This window comes from Talpa europaea, assembly GCF_964194135.1.
Source record: "Talpa europaea genome assembly, chromosome: 12".
Classification (NCBI taxonomy): Eukaryota; Metazoa; Chordata; class Mammalia; order Eulipotyphla; family Talpidae; genus Talpa; species Talpa europaea.
The window spans coordinates 34276298-34293978 of record NC_140079.1 but is presented as its reverse complement, the minus strand read 5'-3'; positions in this window follow the sequence as shown (position 1 = coordinate 34293978).

Below are 17681 nucleotides of genomic sequence, written 5' to 3'. Positions count from 1 at the left end.
GGGAAACGGTCTGAGTTTAAGTCATCTGTATGAAACTTTGGATTGGTTCTTTTTTACATCACTATTAACTAAAGTTCATACTTCATTTCAATTATCTTATTATTTAACAAAAGTTCTTGTTCTGTTCAATAATCCCGTCCAGGATACGACCTCCCATTGATTTTTCACATCTTCCCAGGCTCCTCTCAACTCTTTTCTCAGTCTTTCCTTGTTTTTTATGACCATGACATTTGTGAAGAATAATTAGGGAGCCTCCCCAGTGGTGCAGCGGGTTGAGTGTAGTGCTGTGAAGCTGTCTGCAGCCTCTGCAGCACAAGTTTGATTCCCGGCCAGCCAGGGAGATTCCCACATGGTGAGGCAGTCCTCTCCTGTCTTGCCTGCTGCTCCCCTCAGCAGTGTATTTTGGTCCATCTGCCTGTTCTGCTCCCCTCTCTGTCTCTGGTGAATACTCTCACCCTCCTGCACCTCTGGCCTGTACCCCAGTTCTTGTATAAAAATAAATATACAAATCTTAAAAACAAAAGAATTAGGTATTTGATTAGTGGGCAAAGTCCCCATACAGAAGGTTCCAGTGTAAGGATCTATAGTCACTATCAGCAGATGTCTACTGTTCTTTTTTAGTAATTGTAGTTCAGGCTGTTTAATTTTCACCTAGAAGTCTCAACACAACAGTTGGAAGTAGATGGAGTGTGCTTATATCCACAAGTTCCAAAGAGAAAGAATCTGAGGGAGGCAGTGTGGGGGAGTCAATCCTTATAATCTGTGGCTTGGGGAACACATGGTAGGGCAAGTCCAAGTCCTCAGGTTCCTCTGAAAGGCATTGTAGAGAGCTGGGGTTAACAGCATCTTTCTGTGGAAATACAGGTGGCGAGTATTTTAGGCTTTGCTCACCACCTAAATTCTCTGTCACATACCCTTGTTTTATTTTTGACCATTTTTTTAAAAAGGCAGTCAAACCTTAATTCTACAGTCAGATCCACTGTGCATATGCACCACCTCATGCTGCTTCTTTGTCATTGGGAACTTAGGTTATTTTATAGCTTGACTATTATTAATTGTGTTGCCGTGATCACAGGAGTGCATAATGTCCCTTGCAATCAATGTTTTTGCACTTTTTTTTTTTTTAAGATTTATTTATTTATTTATTTATACAAGCACTGGGTACAGTCAGAAGTGCGGGAGGGTGAGAGAATTCACCAGAGCCAGAGCAGGGAGCAGAACAAGCAGATGGACGAAGTACACTGCTGAGGGAAGCAGCGGGTGGCAGGAAAGGTCTGAGCACCATGTGGGACCCTCACCTGGTGGCCGGGGATTAAACCGGCGCTGCAGAGGCTGCTGGCAGCTTCGCAACCCAGAGCTCAACCGCTGCGCCACCGGGGAGGCCCAATGTTTTTGCATTCTTTTGGTAGAGACCTAGGAGTGGAATTGCTGGGTCATGTGGCAGATCTATTTTTAAATTTTTGAGAAATCTGAAGGTCAGGGAAATCTGGACAGGGAGCACAATGGACTAGGGTGGAGAACTATGGTTGTCTTGGTGGTGGGTGTAGTGTGGTAACTATACTTGAAGAGGGAGATCCTCTACCTTTAAACCATGTACAGTATTATAAACCATTATTACCTCAATAAAAATAAATGAATGAATGAAAGAATAAATGAATGAATGTAAAAACCAATCTCAGTTCAGGGCCCCAGCCTAAGTGATCATGGATTTTCCAACTAGTTTGCAGACCCTCGGTTCAGATTAGTTACCCAATTTTATCCTGGGCCAGAATCATCTACAGGGTTTTCTCAGATTCTGACTCAGGAGGTCTGGGGTAGGACTAGAGCATCTACATTTCTATTAGGTCCCTAGTTTGTGCTGCAGACAGCTGAATGCTCTTGAAGGGTCACCTAGAGAAGCAAAAGCTAGTTTTGGAGTAGCAACAGATGGAGGGTGAAATCTTCAGCTTTTCACTCTCCACCGTGAGGACTCAGGCAGTTTGCTGCAATCCGTGGACTTTTCTGTTTCCTCAGTTATAGGATGGGCAGAGCTTGACCCTTTTCTGGGCGCCTGTAAAACTTAATAACATGTCAGTGTGCTTTGCTCAGTGCTTGGCACAAAGTGACGGCTACATGACTGTTAGCTATTATTAACCATACCAGCTAGCAAACCATTTGGGGAACCCAAAATGGAATTAAAAAAATTTATATATATAATTTTTTTGTTGTTCTGCACTACTTGAAGGAAGTTAAAAAGGCAAATAAAAGAAAGTAGCAATATAGGCATCACTAGAAAAGGTATCAGATTGTTTCCCACATGAAAGGCACATGCTAATTCTGTAGCTGGATTCATGGAATAAATAGATAGCTTTATAGTCCATGAACATGCCTTGGAGGAGCTTTGTGCCAAGCTGTACAAGAAGTCAAACATCTGGGAGCTTCTTCTGCAGTAGGAACGTGAGACTCATTACTTGTGACAGCACACACAATTAAGCACCTGCTCATCTTTCCTTGTGCTGATTTCCAAGTACCTGAGAGCCTGCTCCAGCCACGTCTCCCCTACCTAGGTCAGCAGCTCAGCCGTTGTGAAAGCTCCCTCTGGTTCTGTGTGGGTTTCATTCCCACTGTGTGCTAATGGCAATAAAGAAGCAAGCAGTTCAACCATCCAAGACACGTTTCGGAACTGTAAGAAGGTTGTCCACCTCTAGTAAGATGCAAATAAAGTGGTGGTGGGGTGGGGGTACCAAAATTACAAAATTACAAAAATTATTTGTAGATAATCTTTAAAAAAAAATGCTCCTGGTGAAGCCAATGCCTCCATCTGTCTAAGGCTGCTTACCTGCGTGAGTGTGCATCTTCTAATGTAAGATCCAGAGTAGAAAAGCCATGACCTGTGCATCAAGGACCCCAGACTTTGGGTCAGAGAGACACATGTGCATTGGGAATCTACAGAAAGGTCTTAGAAAATGACCGATCTTTTTTTTCTTTTCAAGTAGCAATTTTTTTTTCTATTTATATATATATATATATATATATATATATATCTTACATCATTGTTCATTTTTAAACAGTGTTTGCTTTCCCCCCTCAGGTGTAGTCCCCATAGAATTTCCTTCACCAGTTCACCCATGCACCATCACCACAGCCCCCTGTGCTCCTCCCACCTTCCCTCTGATCCCTCCCCATCGTCCTCCCCAGCAGGACTTCTCTGGTTTATAATTGTGTGCTTGTTTTTGTTTTATTTTGTTTTCTTGTGTTTTGTATTGTTATTATTTTCCCCCGATCCCTTATTTGTTTCCCCTATATTCCTGCTATAAGTGAAACCATCCAATGTTTTTCTTTTTCCTTCTGACTTATTTCACTGAACATAATGCCTTCTAGCTCCATCCATGTTGCTGTGTGTGACATTAGTTTATCTTTTTTGATTGCTGAATAGTATTCCATTGTGTATATATACAACATCTTCTTGATCCAGTCATCTATTTTTGGGCATTTGGGATGTTTCCAGGTTTTACCTATTGTAAATAGTGCTGCAGTAAATACAGTGGTACAGGTGTTCTTTTGATCAATGTTTTTGCGTCCTTTGGGTAGATTCCTAGGAGTGGAATTATTGGGTCATAAGGTAGCTCCATTTTCAGTAGAATGAGGGACATCCATACAGATTTTCATAGTGGCTAGACCAGTTTGCACTCCCACCGGCAATGCAGGAGAGTTCCTTTTTCACCACATCCTCATATATGCCATCCTGATATATGCCATTCTTACTGGTGTAAGGTGGTGTCTCATTGTGGTTTTGATTTGCTTTCCCCTGATTATAAGGGTTGTTGAACATTTTTCATATGTTTGTTGGCCATTTGCAATTAGAGAATGACTGATCTTTGAGCTTTGGTTTCTTCTATCATCCAATCTCTATTTCATCTCATGCTTTCCTCTTTCCCAAGTAAAAACCCTCACCCCAGATTTTTTGAAAAGTAAATGATATCACTTAACACCTAAACTCTTCTGTGGATTCAATGACACTTGGAATTTTATATTCACTCTTTGTCAAGATCTGCATTATTCTACCCAGAAGTAGAATCACAGGTCCCACTGCAGGCCTTCTGAAGCACTTTCTGTTTTTTAACATCTCCAGACCTGCCATAGGCTCCATGAAATTTGAAAAGCATTGGCCTATATGGTATGTCAGGCCCTCCTGATCTCCCGTGAACCTCTGACTGTGCCACTCCACCTGTCCTTCACTAGACTCCAGTCCTCTGTAGTTCTAGAGTGCTTAGGACCCCTGCTCCCTGCCTGACTATCTAGTCCCCTAGATCAGCTCTTGACCTCCTTATCTTAAGAATATGGGCTTAAAATTTGCTTTCTCAGAAACATCATCCCTTTGTTTTATTTCTTATATTTTTCTACCATAAACAAGAACTATGATTTGCTGGATGGAGGATGGTTTGCATCAGAATAAGAATATAATATAGGATGATGGGCATTAATATTTCATTGCATTAAAATATCTGATTTCTCTTTTCACCTAAGATTGTTTTTATTATGTGGGGGTAATGTCAAAATCAATTTAGCTTTTCTCTGAAGTTTTGTAAGCTTATTTTTATTTTCTATAATGATACTGAGGAGCATCCTGAATATTTTCCTTTTTTACCCCTGATGAACTAGGGAATCTGTAATGTTTATTTACCACTAAACAGCAGAACTTTGAGGTATTTAGATCAAACATTTCACATATTATTCTCCCAGTCAGTTGTCATACATGTGGGAAAATAATTTGCCTTGCTTTTGATAAAGAAATGAATGTACTAGATTTTCCATTAAAAATAATTTTAATCTAACCCCCCACATTTTCCAGTGAGATCTAAATGAATGACTTGCCCAAATATGCTCCCATTTGGATGATAGCTGAGAACTCTGGTAGAGATTTCTACCACATTTATTTTTCTTGCCTGGATATGTATTCAGCTTTATAGCACTGAGATTGGACTTAAAGCTTGAATTCCTGATAGTGCTTCAGGCCTGGGGTTAATTCTATGCCTGCTAATATATAAAGCAGTAAGATCACTCAATCTTATTAAAAAAAAAACTGCTTTGGACAGATTTATCATCTCCCTATTGCTGCTCTAAGTTACCACAAATGTTGTGACTTAAAATAAAACAAATTTGTCATCTTGAAATTCTGGAGGTCAAGGTCCAAAGTCAGAATCATCAGAATAAAATGAGAAGAGTTATGTTTGGGGACAATCTCATCTTTTCTAGCTTCTAGAGCTGCATTCCTTGACTCCTGGATTCCTATTCCTCTGATCTTTATCCCTGTTGGCACACTGGATTTAATTCCATGGCTCCAATCTCCTTGTAAAGATCCTTCTAAAGGGTCTTCCCCTTGTAAAGACCCTCATGATTACATTAGACCCTCATATAATTTGGACAATCTCCCATTTTAAGACTCCTTACTATCTCTTGTCATGCAAGGTAACTACCTAAAAATTCTAGGGAATAAGAAATGCACTTCTTTGGAAGACACTCTACATGGGGTACTTTAAGTCTATCAGTTCTTCCTGTGTCTGATTGGCTCATCCTCATAACAAATCTGTGCCATAATGTCTGGTGAAGGGAAGGGTAGAGAAATTTGCATGTATTTCCCAAGCTGCCTTCTGGGCTGTCTTATTTTAATCTCACAACAAAAGTGCCATCTCTGAAAACTCACTTAACAACCTTTAAAGATGAATCAACAATCCCCATATGTGAGTTTTATTCATCTTTGACACATTAATGGTGGCAAGGGTTGAAATGGCTTCTGTTCTAGTCTGCAAAATGTTGAGTCCGAAGACTTCAAAATGAATATCTTCTGTAGACACTGGAGAGACAGCCAGAAAAGGTTTGTTCTCAAGAGGGGAAGGCAGATCTTAACTGGGCACAGCCCAAATGTCTATGGGACACATTCAATACCAACAGCCTTCAGAAAAGAGTGTGTATGTCCCAAAAGCTCACTTCAAATTCCACATTTCGTATTATTTCATAAAAATTCTTTATAATGTGAATTACTGTTCAAAACTGCTGAAGTTTAATCAGACTGATGTACGTTGTATATGTGGTAGAATAAGTATAAAGTTAGGGATTCAAAAGGAATTAGATTGTGAAGGACCTTTCATTTCCAGGTAAAGTAATGGTATGAAAACAAGTAACAAACCCAAGAAATCTGACTCTAGAATTGGGGCTACTGAAGGAGGAGAGAGTTGGAGGAATGCAAAGTGTGGAGGACTATGGGTGTCTTGGGTGGTAGGTGCATGTGGTAACGTGTACTTAAAGGTAGTGATACTGTACCTCAAAATAATATACTGTGTTATGAGCCAATGTTACCTTAATAAAACAAAATACATAAGCTCAGAGATCCTCAAAAAAGTTAATTGCATGATTCTTTCTTTTTTAGTTAGAAGACTGGCACCACTATGAACATGGATTAGAGAAGGTTGATATTGGTGACAAGGATATTAGAAAAGAGTTTGTTGCAAAAGTCACAATGAATAAAAAGTCACAATGAATTCAAGAGGACCTTGAAAATATGTAGCTAATAACTTATATAGTATTTTCTAACAAACAGCAACACTGAAAGAATATTAAAGTGAGCATACATATATACACCAGTTAAACATTACCATTGGCTTTTTTTAAAAGATTTTTTTTTATTTTTTTTTAAGATCTTCATTTATTTATTTTTGTTTGTTTCCATATTTTTTTTTCTTTTATTTATTTTTATTTTTTTAATAAATTTTATTGTTATATTCCCCATACAATTGCAGCCCCCCCATTCTGACCCCAATCCCTCCCCTCCCGCCCCCGCCCCCGCCCCCCTAAAAGTGTCTCTGGTTCATAGTTTTTTGTTGATTTTGATTTTCACTTTCTTATATTCATTTTCCTGGTCCCTTATTTAAGTTTTCTAGATTCCTGCTATGAGTGAGACCATCCGGTATTTTTCTTTTTCTTTTTGGCTTATTTCGCTGAGCATGATACCTTCCAGCGCCATCCATGTTGCTGCAAATTGCATGTGTTTATCTTTTTTGAATGCTGAGTAATATTCCATAGTATATATGTACCACATCTTCTTGATCCAGTCATCTATTTTTGGGCATTTGGGTTGTTTCCAAAGCTTAGCTATTGTAAACAGTGCTGCTATAAACATAGGGGTGCAGGTGTTCTTTGGAATGGATGTTTCTGTGTCCTTTGGGTAAAGACCTAGGAGTGGAATTGCTGGATCATATGGAAGCTCTATGTTTAGTAGGTCCAGAAATCTCCACACAGCTTTCCACAGTGGTTGGACCAGTTTGCACTCCCACCAACAGTGCAGAAGAGTTCCTTTTTCTCCACACCCTCGCCAACATTTGTTGTTGCTAGTTTTTTTAATATGTGCCATTCTCACTGGTGTAAGATGGTATCTCATGGTAGTTTTGATTTGCATTTCCCTGATGACAAGTGATGTTGAACATTTTTTCATATGCCTGTTGGCCATTTGCATTTCCTCTTCAGAGAAGTTTCTTTTTAGCTCTTCTGCCCATTTTTTGACTGGATTATTTTCTTTGTTGTTGTTGAGTCTCATCAGCTCTTTGCAGATTTTTGTGATCAGTCCTTTATCATTAGTGTTGGGTGCAAAAATGTTCTCCCAGTTGGTGGGGTTTCTCTTTGTTTTTGTTATTGTCTCTTTTGCTGTGCAGAAGCTCTTTAATTTGATGTAGTCCCAGCTGTTTATCTTTGCCTTCACTATCACTGCTTTGGGTGATGTGTCTGTAAAGATGTCTTTGATGTGCAAATCACGTAGTGTTTTGCCTATATTTCCTTCTATATATTTTATGGTTTCAGGTCTTATGTCTAGTTCTTTAATCCATTTTGAGTTGATTTTTGTGTATGGTGTGAGGTAGTGGTCAAGCTTCATTCTTTTGCATGTAGCGACCCAGTTTTCCCAGCACCATTTATTGAACAAACTTTCTTTGCTCCAATGCATATTCTTTGCTCCTTTGTCAAAGATTAGTTGACCATAAATCTGTGGGTTTATTTCTGGATTTTCTATTCGATTCCATTGGTCTGTATGTCTGTTCTTGTTCCAATACCATGCAGTTTTGATGATTATGGCTTTGTAGTATAGTTTGAAGTCTGGGAGTGTGATGCCTCCATTCCCTTCTTTTTTTTTCAGGAGAGCTTTGGCTATTCGGGGTTTTTTGTGATTCCATATGAATTTCATCAATAATTGTTCTATTTCTTTGAAGAATGACATTGAAATTTTGATTGGAATAGCATTGAATCTGTATATTGCTTTTGGTAGGATGGCCATTTTAATAATGTTTATTCTTCCAATCCATGAGCAGGGGATGCCTTTCCATTTCTTTGTGTCTTCTTCTATTTCTTTTAACAGTGTATTATAGTTTTCTTTGTATAGGTCCTTTACCTCTTTTGTTAGATTTATTCCCAAATATTTGATTTTTTTTGTTTCAATAACAAAAGGGATGGTTTTTTTGATTTCTTTTTCTTCAGATTTATTGTTTGTGTATAGGAAGGCTACTGACTTTTGTGTGTTGATTTTGTATCCTGCCACTTTACTGAACTGATTGATGAGTTGAATTAGCTTTTCTGTGGAGTTTTTGGGGTTCTCTATGTATAATATCATATCGTCTGCAAATAGTGATAGTTTGACTTCTTCTTTTCCTATTTGGATTCCTTGGATGTCTTTCTCTTGTCTTATTGCCCTGGCTAGGACTTCCAGTATTATATTGAAAAGCAGTGGTGAGAGTGGACATCCTTGTCTTGTTCCAGATCTTAATGGAATTTCTTTCAGCTTTTCACCATTGAGAATGATACTGGCTGTTGGCTTGTCATAGATGGCCTTTATGATGTTGAGGTATGTTCCTTGTATCCCAAGAATTTCAAGGGCTTTTATCATGAATGGGTGTTGCACTTTGTCGAAAGCTTTCTCAGCATCTATTGATATTATCATATGGTTTTTATATTTCTTTTTGTTGATGTGTTGGATAACGTTGATTGATTTTCGGATGTTAAACCATCCTTGTGTCCCTGGAATGAATCCTACTTGGTCGTGGTGAATTATCTTATGGATACATTGTTGGATTCTGATAGCTAAAATTTTATTGAGGATTTTTGCATCAGTGTTCATTAAGGAGATTGGCCTGTAGTTTTCCTTTTTTGTGTTGTCCTTGTTCGGTTTTGGTATTAGTGTAATGTTGGCTTCATAAAACGTGTTTGGTATTGTCCCTTCCTTCTCAATTTTTTGGAAGAGTTTGTGAAGGATAGGCACTAATTCGTCTCTGAATGTTTGGTAGAATTCATTTGTAAATCCATCAGGTCCTGGGCTTTTGTTTTTGGGGAGGTTTTTGATTACCATTTCAATTTCGCTAATTGTAATTGGTCTGTTTAGGTGTTCTATTTCTTCTTTATCTAGCTTTGGGTGATTGTAGAGTTGTAGGAATTTGTCCATCTCCTCTAGATTGTTAAACTTGTTTCCATATAACTGTTCATAGTAGTTACTGATTATTCTTTTGATTTCTGCTGTGTTCGTTGTGATTTTTCCTCTTTCATTGATGATCCTGTTTATTTGTGCTTTCTCCCTTTTTTCCGTGTGAGCCTGGCTAGGGGTTTGTCTATTTTATTGATTTTTTCAAAGAACCAGCTCTTGGTTTCATTGATCTTTTGGATTGTTTTTTTAGTTTCAATTTCATTTCTTTCTTTTTTTTTTTTTAATTTTTTTTCTTTTTTTTTATAGAGGCATGTTTTTATTTATTTGTTTGTTTGTTCGTTTGTTTCGTTTATACATGCACTGGGTACAGTCAGAAGCGCGGGAGGGTGAGAGAAATCACCAGAGCCAGAGCGGGGAGCAGAGCAGGCAGAAGGACCGAAGTACACTGCTGAGGGGAGCAGCGGGCGGCAGGAGAGGTCTGCGTGCCATGTGGGACCCTCCTATGGTGGCCAGGGAGCAGCCAGGAATCGAACCGGCGCTGCAGAGGCTGCGGCCAGCTTCGCAACCCAGCGCTCAACCGCTGCGCCACCTGGGAGGCCCTCAATTTCATTTATTTCTGCTTTGGTTTTTATTATTTCTTTTCTTCTACTGGTTTTGGGGTTTTTTTGTTGTTCTTTTTCTAGATCTTTGAGCTTCGAGATTAGGTTGTTTCTTTGCGTTCTTTCTTGTTTCTTGATGTGAGCTTCTATTGCTATATATTTTCCTCTTATTACTGCTTTTGCTGCATCCCATACATTTAGGATATTGGTGTCCTCCTTGTCGTTCAATTCAAAAAATTTTTTAATTTATTCTTTGATCTCCTCATTAGTCCAATGGTCTTCCAGTAGTGTGGTTTTTAATCTCCATGAGGTAGGAAAGTTCCTTGCCTTCTTTTTATGGTTTATTTCTAGTTTGATGCCTTCATGGTCAGAAAAGATGGTTGATATGATTTCAATCTTGGTATATCTGTTGATGTTTGTCTTGTGCCCCAGTATGTGATCGATACTGGAGAACGATCCGTGTGCGCTTGAGAAAAATGTGTACTCCGTTTTTTTGGGGTTTAGTGTTCTATAGATGTCTGCTAAGCCCAATTGCTCTAGGTCCTTATTTAGAGCTTTGGTTTCTTTACTTATTTTTTGTCTTGTTGATTTATCCATTGTTGATAGTGGTGTGTTGAAGTCTCCCACTACGTATGTGTTTTCTCTGATGTCTGTTTTCAGAGAGGACAACAGTTGTCTGATATATTTTGGTGCTCCTTCGTTTGGTGAGTATATGTTAATGAGTGTTATTTCTTCTTGAAGTATTGTCCTCTTGATCATAATGTAGTGACCATTGGGGTCTCTTTTTATCTTTTTGAGTTTGAAATCTGTTTTATCTGATATAAGTATAGCTGTTCCTGCTTTCTTTTTTGGTCCATTTGCTTGTAGGATTGTTTTCCATCCTTTAACTTTGAGCCTATTTTTATCTTTTGTAGCTAAATGTGTTTCCTGGAGACAGCAAAAGGTTGGGTTTTGTTTCTTAATGCAGGCTGCAACTCTGTGTCTTTTTATTGAAGAGTTTAGTCCATTTACATTTAGAGTTAATATTGATATGTTAACATCTGTATTTGCCATTGTGTTTGTCTTTCCTTTGATTTTATTTATTTATTCTTTTAATAACTTTTTTTTTTTGGCCTTATTTCATTGTTATTCGTCCCTCTGAGGTTCTGGCTTTAGGACTCCTTGTAGTATTTTTTGGAGTGGGGGTTTAGTTGCAATGAAATTCCGGAGTTTCTGTTTGTCTAGGAAGGTCCATATTCTTTCTTCAAAGAGGAAGGAGAGCTTTGCGGGATAGAGTATTCTTGGTTGGCATCTGTTTTCTTGGAGTCTGTTGACTATGTCCCTCCACTCTCTCCTTGCCCGTAGTGTTTCTTCGGAGAAGTCTGATGTCAGCCTGTTTGGTTTTCCTTTGAATGTTATCTGTTTCTTCCCTCTTGCCAGCTTCATTATTTTTTCCTTGTCCTGGATTCTTGGGAGCTTTACTATTATGTGTCTTGCTGTATTTTTCCTTTCGTCGTGGAAGTTTGGTGTTCTTCTTGCTTCTTGTATATCAATTTTCAGCTCCTTCTTCACATTTGGGAAGTTCTCTTCAATTATCTCTTTGAATATTTTCTCTGTTCCTACATCTCTCTCCTCTCCTTCTGGTATTCCTATAACTCTTATATTTCCTTTCCTCATGGAGTCAGATAGTTCCCAAATTCTTTCCTCGTTCTTTTTCCTTCGTACTTCTCTTTCCTTTTCTGTTTTGGTTCTTTTTATTTCTGTGTCTTCAAGATTACTTATTCGTTCTTCCATTTCATCTATTCTGCTTTCATTGCTTTTCCCAGAATTCTTTAGTTCTTCCATTAATTCTTTGATCTCCTGCATTTCTTTTACTTCCCTCTTTAGGGACTCAATTTCTTTCTTCTGACCATTGTTTTCCCTCTCTAGGGACTCAATTGCATTCTTCTGATCGTTGATAATTTTTCCCTTATCATTGTTTTCCTTTATGACTTCTGTCAGTTTTTTAATCATGGCAATTTTAAATTCTCTTTCTGGAAAGCTCAGAAATTCTTCCAAGTTATTGTCGTTGCAATCTGGGGGCTGGTTTTCTTTTTGTGGTGTGCTTTTTCTCTGGAGAGTTGCTAGGTTGCGTGTGGTTCTTCTCCTCCCTACTGTCTGTTTTCTAATTTGCCGTATGCGTTGGGACACTGTGTTGTTGGGACTGGCCGGCATCTTGGGTGGGCTTCTCTGCTCCCCTCTGGTTCCTCCAGGAGTCATCTGTCAGTTTCAAGCAGTCTTTACTGGAGAAAGGTCCCTGTTCTAAAATGCCGATGTGGGGACACACTCCCCTGTGCGCCTGGTCTGCCCCGTCGGTGGGTTCCTGCTCCCCCTCTGGGCTTGGACTGCAGGCCAGAGGGGGTCTGGCGTGGGCGAACTTCCCCCGCTCACCTCTGGCTCCTGAGGAAGCCTTCTGCAGGTAGTCTTTACTGAAGAAATGTCCCTGTTCTAAAATGGTGATGTGGGACACACTCCCTGCGCGTCTGGTCTCAGGCACACTCTTCTGCGCGCCTGGTCTGCCCCAGCTGTGGGTGCTCGCTCTCCCTGTGGGCTCAGACTACTTGTTCGGAAGGGGCCCGGTGTGGGCTAACTCCCCAGCTGGCCACTAGCTCCTTCAGGAGCCTCTGCTGGCTTCAAGTCGCTAGGTGGCACCAGAGATCTCTCCTAGAGCCCTTGGGGAGCTGATTTTCCACCCCGTGGGACAGGGAGCAGAGCGGGGATGGTAGGGTACACCTCAACGGCTTTGGGGTGCTGTGTCTGCCTTGTGCCCCACCGTCGTGGGGAACCCACGCCCCTAATTTCGTGCCCCGGGTCTCAGTTCCAAAGCCCTCAGTTCCAGGACGCGGGCTGTAGCCCAGATCAGTGGAGCGGGAATGGCGCCTTTTGAATCCCGCTTCCCTGCCTGGGCGCCTTGTTCCTGCTCACTCAGGGAGGGCCTCCGCGGTCTCCCCGCAAGCTTAGGTGGCAGGCGCGGGGACCTGGGCAGCTGCGATCAGATGGGGATCAGCGTGCTGCTTTCTGTGCAAGCTTACCGGGCGGCCGGGGCTGTGTGCTGGTGCTGGTCTCCTCCTGGGGGGCGGGGCTCTCTTTAATGGCGCCTGGAGCTCACCTCCGCGGTGGATCCTGCAGGGTTCTCCACAGCTCCCGTTCACGGGGTGTGGTGGCTGAAATAGTTCCTTTCCACTCACAGTCCCACTTGCTGCGTCCGTTTTTCTTGTTGGCCGTTTTGGTTTGTTGTTTCCCTCCTCTCTGCCGGTCGGAGAGTGCCGACTTTGTGGGCGGGGGAGGGGAGCAGGGTTCTGAGCTTCCCTCCCTTCTCAAGATTTTTTTTTTATTTATTATGCATACAAGAACTGGGGTACAGGCCAGAGGTACAAGGGTGTGAGAGGATTTACCAGAGACAGAATGGGGAGCAGAACAGGCAGATTGACTGAAATACACTGCTGAGGGGAGCAGTGGGAGAGTAAGAAGTGGTCTGCTGCAGCATGTGGGTCTCCTCCCTGGCTGGGGATCGAACTCATGCTTCACTGCCTGCGGATAGCTCCATAGGCTGCATCTTAACTCCTTGCGCCACCAGGGAGGCCCACCCCACCATTGACTTTTTTTAAAACATGCTTTGCTATATATCAGTCGGTCCGTTCACCCATTCCTCTGTCCACTCCATTTATGGATTCATTTCAAAGTCAATTTCATCACATTTGCCACCTTATTTTTTTTATCAGTATGCTTATTAGCCATCAGAGTTCAATACTTAATAGTTTTACTTTTGAGCTAACACTTATGTACAATCAAATGCATGAATCTTAAATGTGCAGTTGCTAAGATGTGACAGGTGTTTGTTTGCTTAACCTTTGGCAAATTATGCAACATTGCTCTCCCTTCAAAAACAGTCCCATCTGCCCCATCAGTCCCTATGCTTCTCCCAGAGGTAAGGCCTGTTCTTATTTCTTTCAACCAAAGATTTGTTTTGCTATTTTAGAATTTAATGTAAATGAAACTTGGACATGAGAGTATAGATGTAGATTTTGTCTAGAACTCTTTATAGAGGAGCTAGTCTCCTCCTCATTTGATGTCCTAGAGATGGTGGAGTAACTTCATTAAAATCAACTCAAAATGGATTAAAGAACTAGACATAAGACCTGAAACCATAAAATATATAGAAGGAAATATAGGCGAAACACTACGTGATTTGCACATCAAAGACATCTTTACAGACACATCACCCAAAGCAGTGATAGTGAAGGCAAAGATAAACAGCTGGGACTACATCAAATTAAAGAGCTTTTGCACAGCAAAAGAGACAATAACAAAAACAAAGAGAAACCCCACCAACTGGGAGAACATTTTTGCACCCAACACTAATGATAAAGGACTGATCACAAAAATCTGCAAAGAGCTGATGAGACTCAACAACAACAAAGAAAATAATCCAGTCAAAAAATGGGCAGAAGAGCTAAAAAGAAACTTCTCTGAAGAGGAAATGCAAATGGCCAACAGGCATATGAAAAAATGTTCAACATCACTTGCCATCAGGGAAATGCAAATCAAAACTACCATGAGATACCATCTTACACCAGTGAGAATGGCACATATTAAAAAAACTAGCAACAACAAATGTTGGCGAGGGTGTGGAGAAAAAGGAACTCTTCTGCACTGTTGGTGGGAGTGCAAACTGGTCCAACCACTGTGGAAAGCTGTGTGGAGATTTCTGGACCTACTAAACATAGAGCTTCCATATGATCCAGCAATTCCACTCCTAGGTATTTACCCAAAGGACACAGAAACATCAATTCCAAAGAACACCTGCACCCCTATGTTTATAGCAGCACTGTTTACAATAGCTAAGCTTTGGAAACAACCCAAATGCCCAAAAATAGATGACTGGATCAAGAAGATGTGGTACATATATACCATGGAATATTACTCAGCATTCAAAAAAGATAAACACATGCAATTTGCTGCAACATGGATGGCGCTGGAAGGGATCATGCTCAGCGAAATAAGCCAAAAAGAAAAAGAAAAATACCGGATGGTCTCACTCATAGCAGGAATCTAGAAAACTTAAATAAGGGACCAGGAAAATGAATAACTATAAGAAAGTGAAAATCAAAATCAACAAAAAACTATGAACCAGAGACACTTTTAGGGGGGCGGAGGCGGGAGGGGAGGGATTGGGGTCAGAATGGGGGTTGCAATTGTATGGGGAATATAACAATAAAATTTATAAAAAAAAAAAAGATTTAAATAGTTGGTAAACAATGAAAACTTTAATAGTATTTCAAACATTATTTTTATGTAACTATTCTGAAATAACTATTGCATAAGATTAAAATAAATTCAAACCTAATAAAAAAAAAAATCCTAATGGCAAATCCAGGTCTAGAATCCAGGCATCTTGCTTCTTTGTCTTGTTTTTTCCCTACCAGGGCCCTCAGAAATGGCATTGCCATAGCTGTACTCATAATATCAGTGCTGAAACAAACTTTATTGGGTAAACACTTAAATCTTTTCTCCAAACAGCCAAACACCAAAGGGAACTACTGGACATATTCCTGTACTTCATCAGCGACTTCAGTGCCAGCTGCTGAGCTTGCTCACCTGTGGTGATTAGTGACATAGGTTGTTTCAAATGATGCCAGGTGTGCTTCAGAGTTTTGGCTCTTTAATATTTTGCTCCTTAAATGAAATTAAGATTTGGATGCCAATGTGATGTAGCTTAATTGACTACTTGATATTAAAGAAACATGCCAAAAAGGTGTTAGCTAAAGCAGAGGAGATGGTGAGATTAGTGAAGTAATGATTGCCATTCTTTGTTGAGGCAGAGGCACCAATCCATTTGGTTCTCATTCAAAAGCTAATAATTTCACACCTACAATTCTGGGTACAGCCTCAAACTTCACCTTTCAGTCCCTAAAACTAGGATCAATGACCTCTCAGCAGACTTGCTGGCAATACAAGCTCAACACACATTTGTCCCAGCCTGCAGATTCCAATCATTATTAAGATCAATTCAGTTCCCAATTCATTTTACAAATCTTGGATTACACAGGACATTTATTATAACTTCATTATAGGGATTACTATACATTTCATCTAGAGGGTATCTTATTCACAAATAAAACAAAGATTAAGGCATGCAAAGTGGAAAATAGTTAATATCATGCCTGTGGCAACAAAAAGTAAAATAGCACATCTACTTCTTAAAGAGGCATCCCATCAGTGAGCAGAGGAATAGAGAATTTCCTTAAATTGAGATTCCTAATGAGAATTAAATAAGAATTAGAACTAAATACTCTACAATCCTGTGTTCTGAATTCACTCATTTCCCTGTTTAGTTTGTTCACAAATTCAAAGCTGATGTGACTTTTCATTGTTTTTGGAGGGACCATTGGTATGCAACACTACCTCTGATTTAGGGGTATAGGCTCACCCTTCTTTAGATTTCTCAACCCACCCACCCACCACCAAAGCACCCATAATCCTCTCCTCCCCTGTTTGTTCCTAGTCCCCACCCTATCTCTCTTGTAGAATCAATTCTCAAGTCAGATTCTAGATTCTAGGGTCTGCTGTGGTTTAGTTGTTTTTTTTTTTTTAAGATTTTATTTATTTATACAAGAACTGGGGTACAAGTCAGAGGCACGGGAGGGTGAGAGAATTCACCAGAGACAGAGTGGGGAGCAGAACAGGCAGACGGACGGAAGACACGGCTGAAGGGAGCAGCGGGCAAGACAAGAGAGGTCTGCTGCACCATATGGGTTTCTCCATGGCCGGCCAGGAATCGAACCTGTGCTGCAAAGGCTGCGGACAGCTTCACAGCACGGCACTTAACCCGCTGTGCCACCAGGGAGGCCCTGTGGTTTAGCTTTGTCTGTCCCTTTGTTTTGTTTCTCAATGCTATATTCCACATTTGACTGATAACCATCCGATATTTTTCTCCTTCTGACTTATTTCACTAAACACAATCCCCTACAGTTCCACCCATGTTGCAAATGGCAAAATGTCATTCTTTTTTTTTTATATGTGAGTATTCCATTGTGCATATGTGCCACAACTTCTTAATCTACTCCTGCTGTTGGCACTTTGGCTGTTTCCATGGCATGGCTTTGTAAACAGAGCTGCAGGGAACATAGGGCTGCGTATATCCCTTCAAGTTGGTGTTGTGACTCTTCTCTTTTCCTTACTGCTAACTTAGAAGTAAATTTTCATCTAGAAACTAATGATTTTACTTTTAAAATAAAAATATATTTTAAGGAATTCTTTTTCTTCAATCACCTTAAATCACCAGTTGTCTAGATTTAATCACTGTAGTGTATGTCCAAAAATTCACTTAACCACTATTAAAGTGCCAACGCTAGACTGTGAACTCTCCATGGTGCTAGAAAGATAGCAATAAACAAAACGGAAATTATCCTACCAGATAATAAGCCCTATTTATATAGTGCCTATTCTTTTCTATAGTTATGCCCTAAATAAATGTACAGATTAACTTGTTTAATCTTTACCAATAGGATCCCAACATTTCATTATATTGGTAAAGAAACTGAGACACAGAGAAGTTAAATAACATACCTGACTAGTCAGTTTCAGCATTGAGACACCAGACCCTTGGGGATTTCATCTGGTGTCAT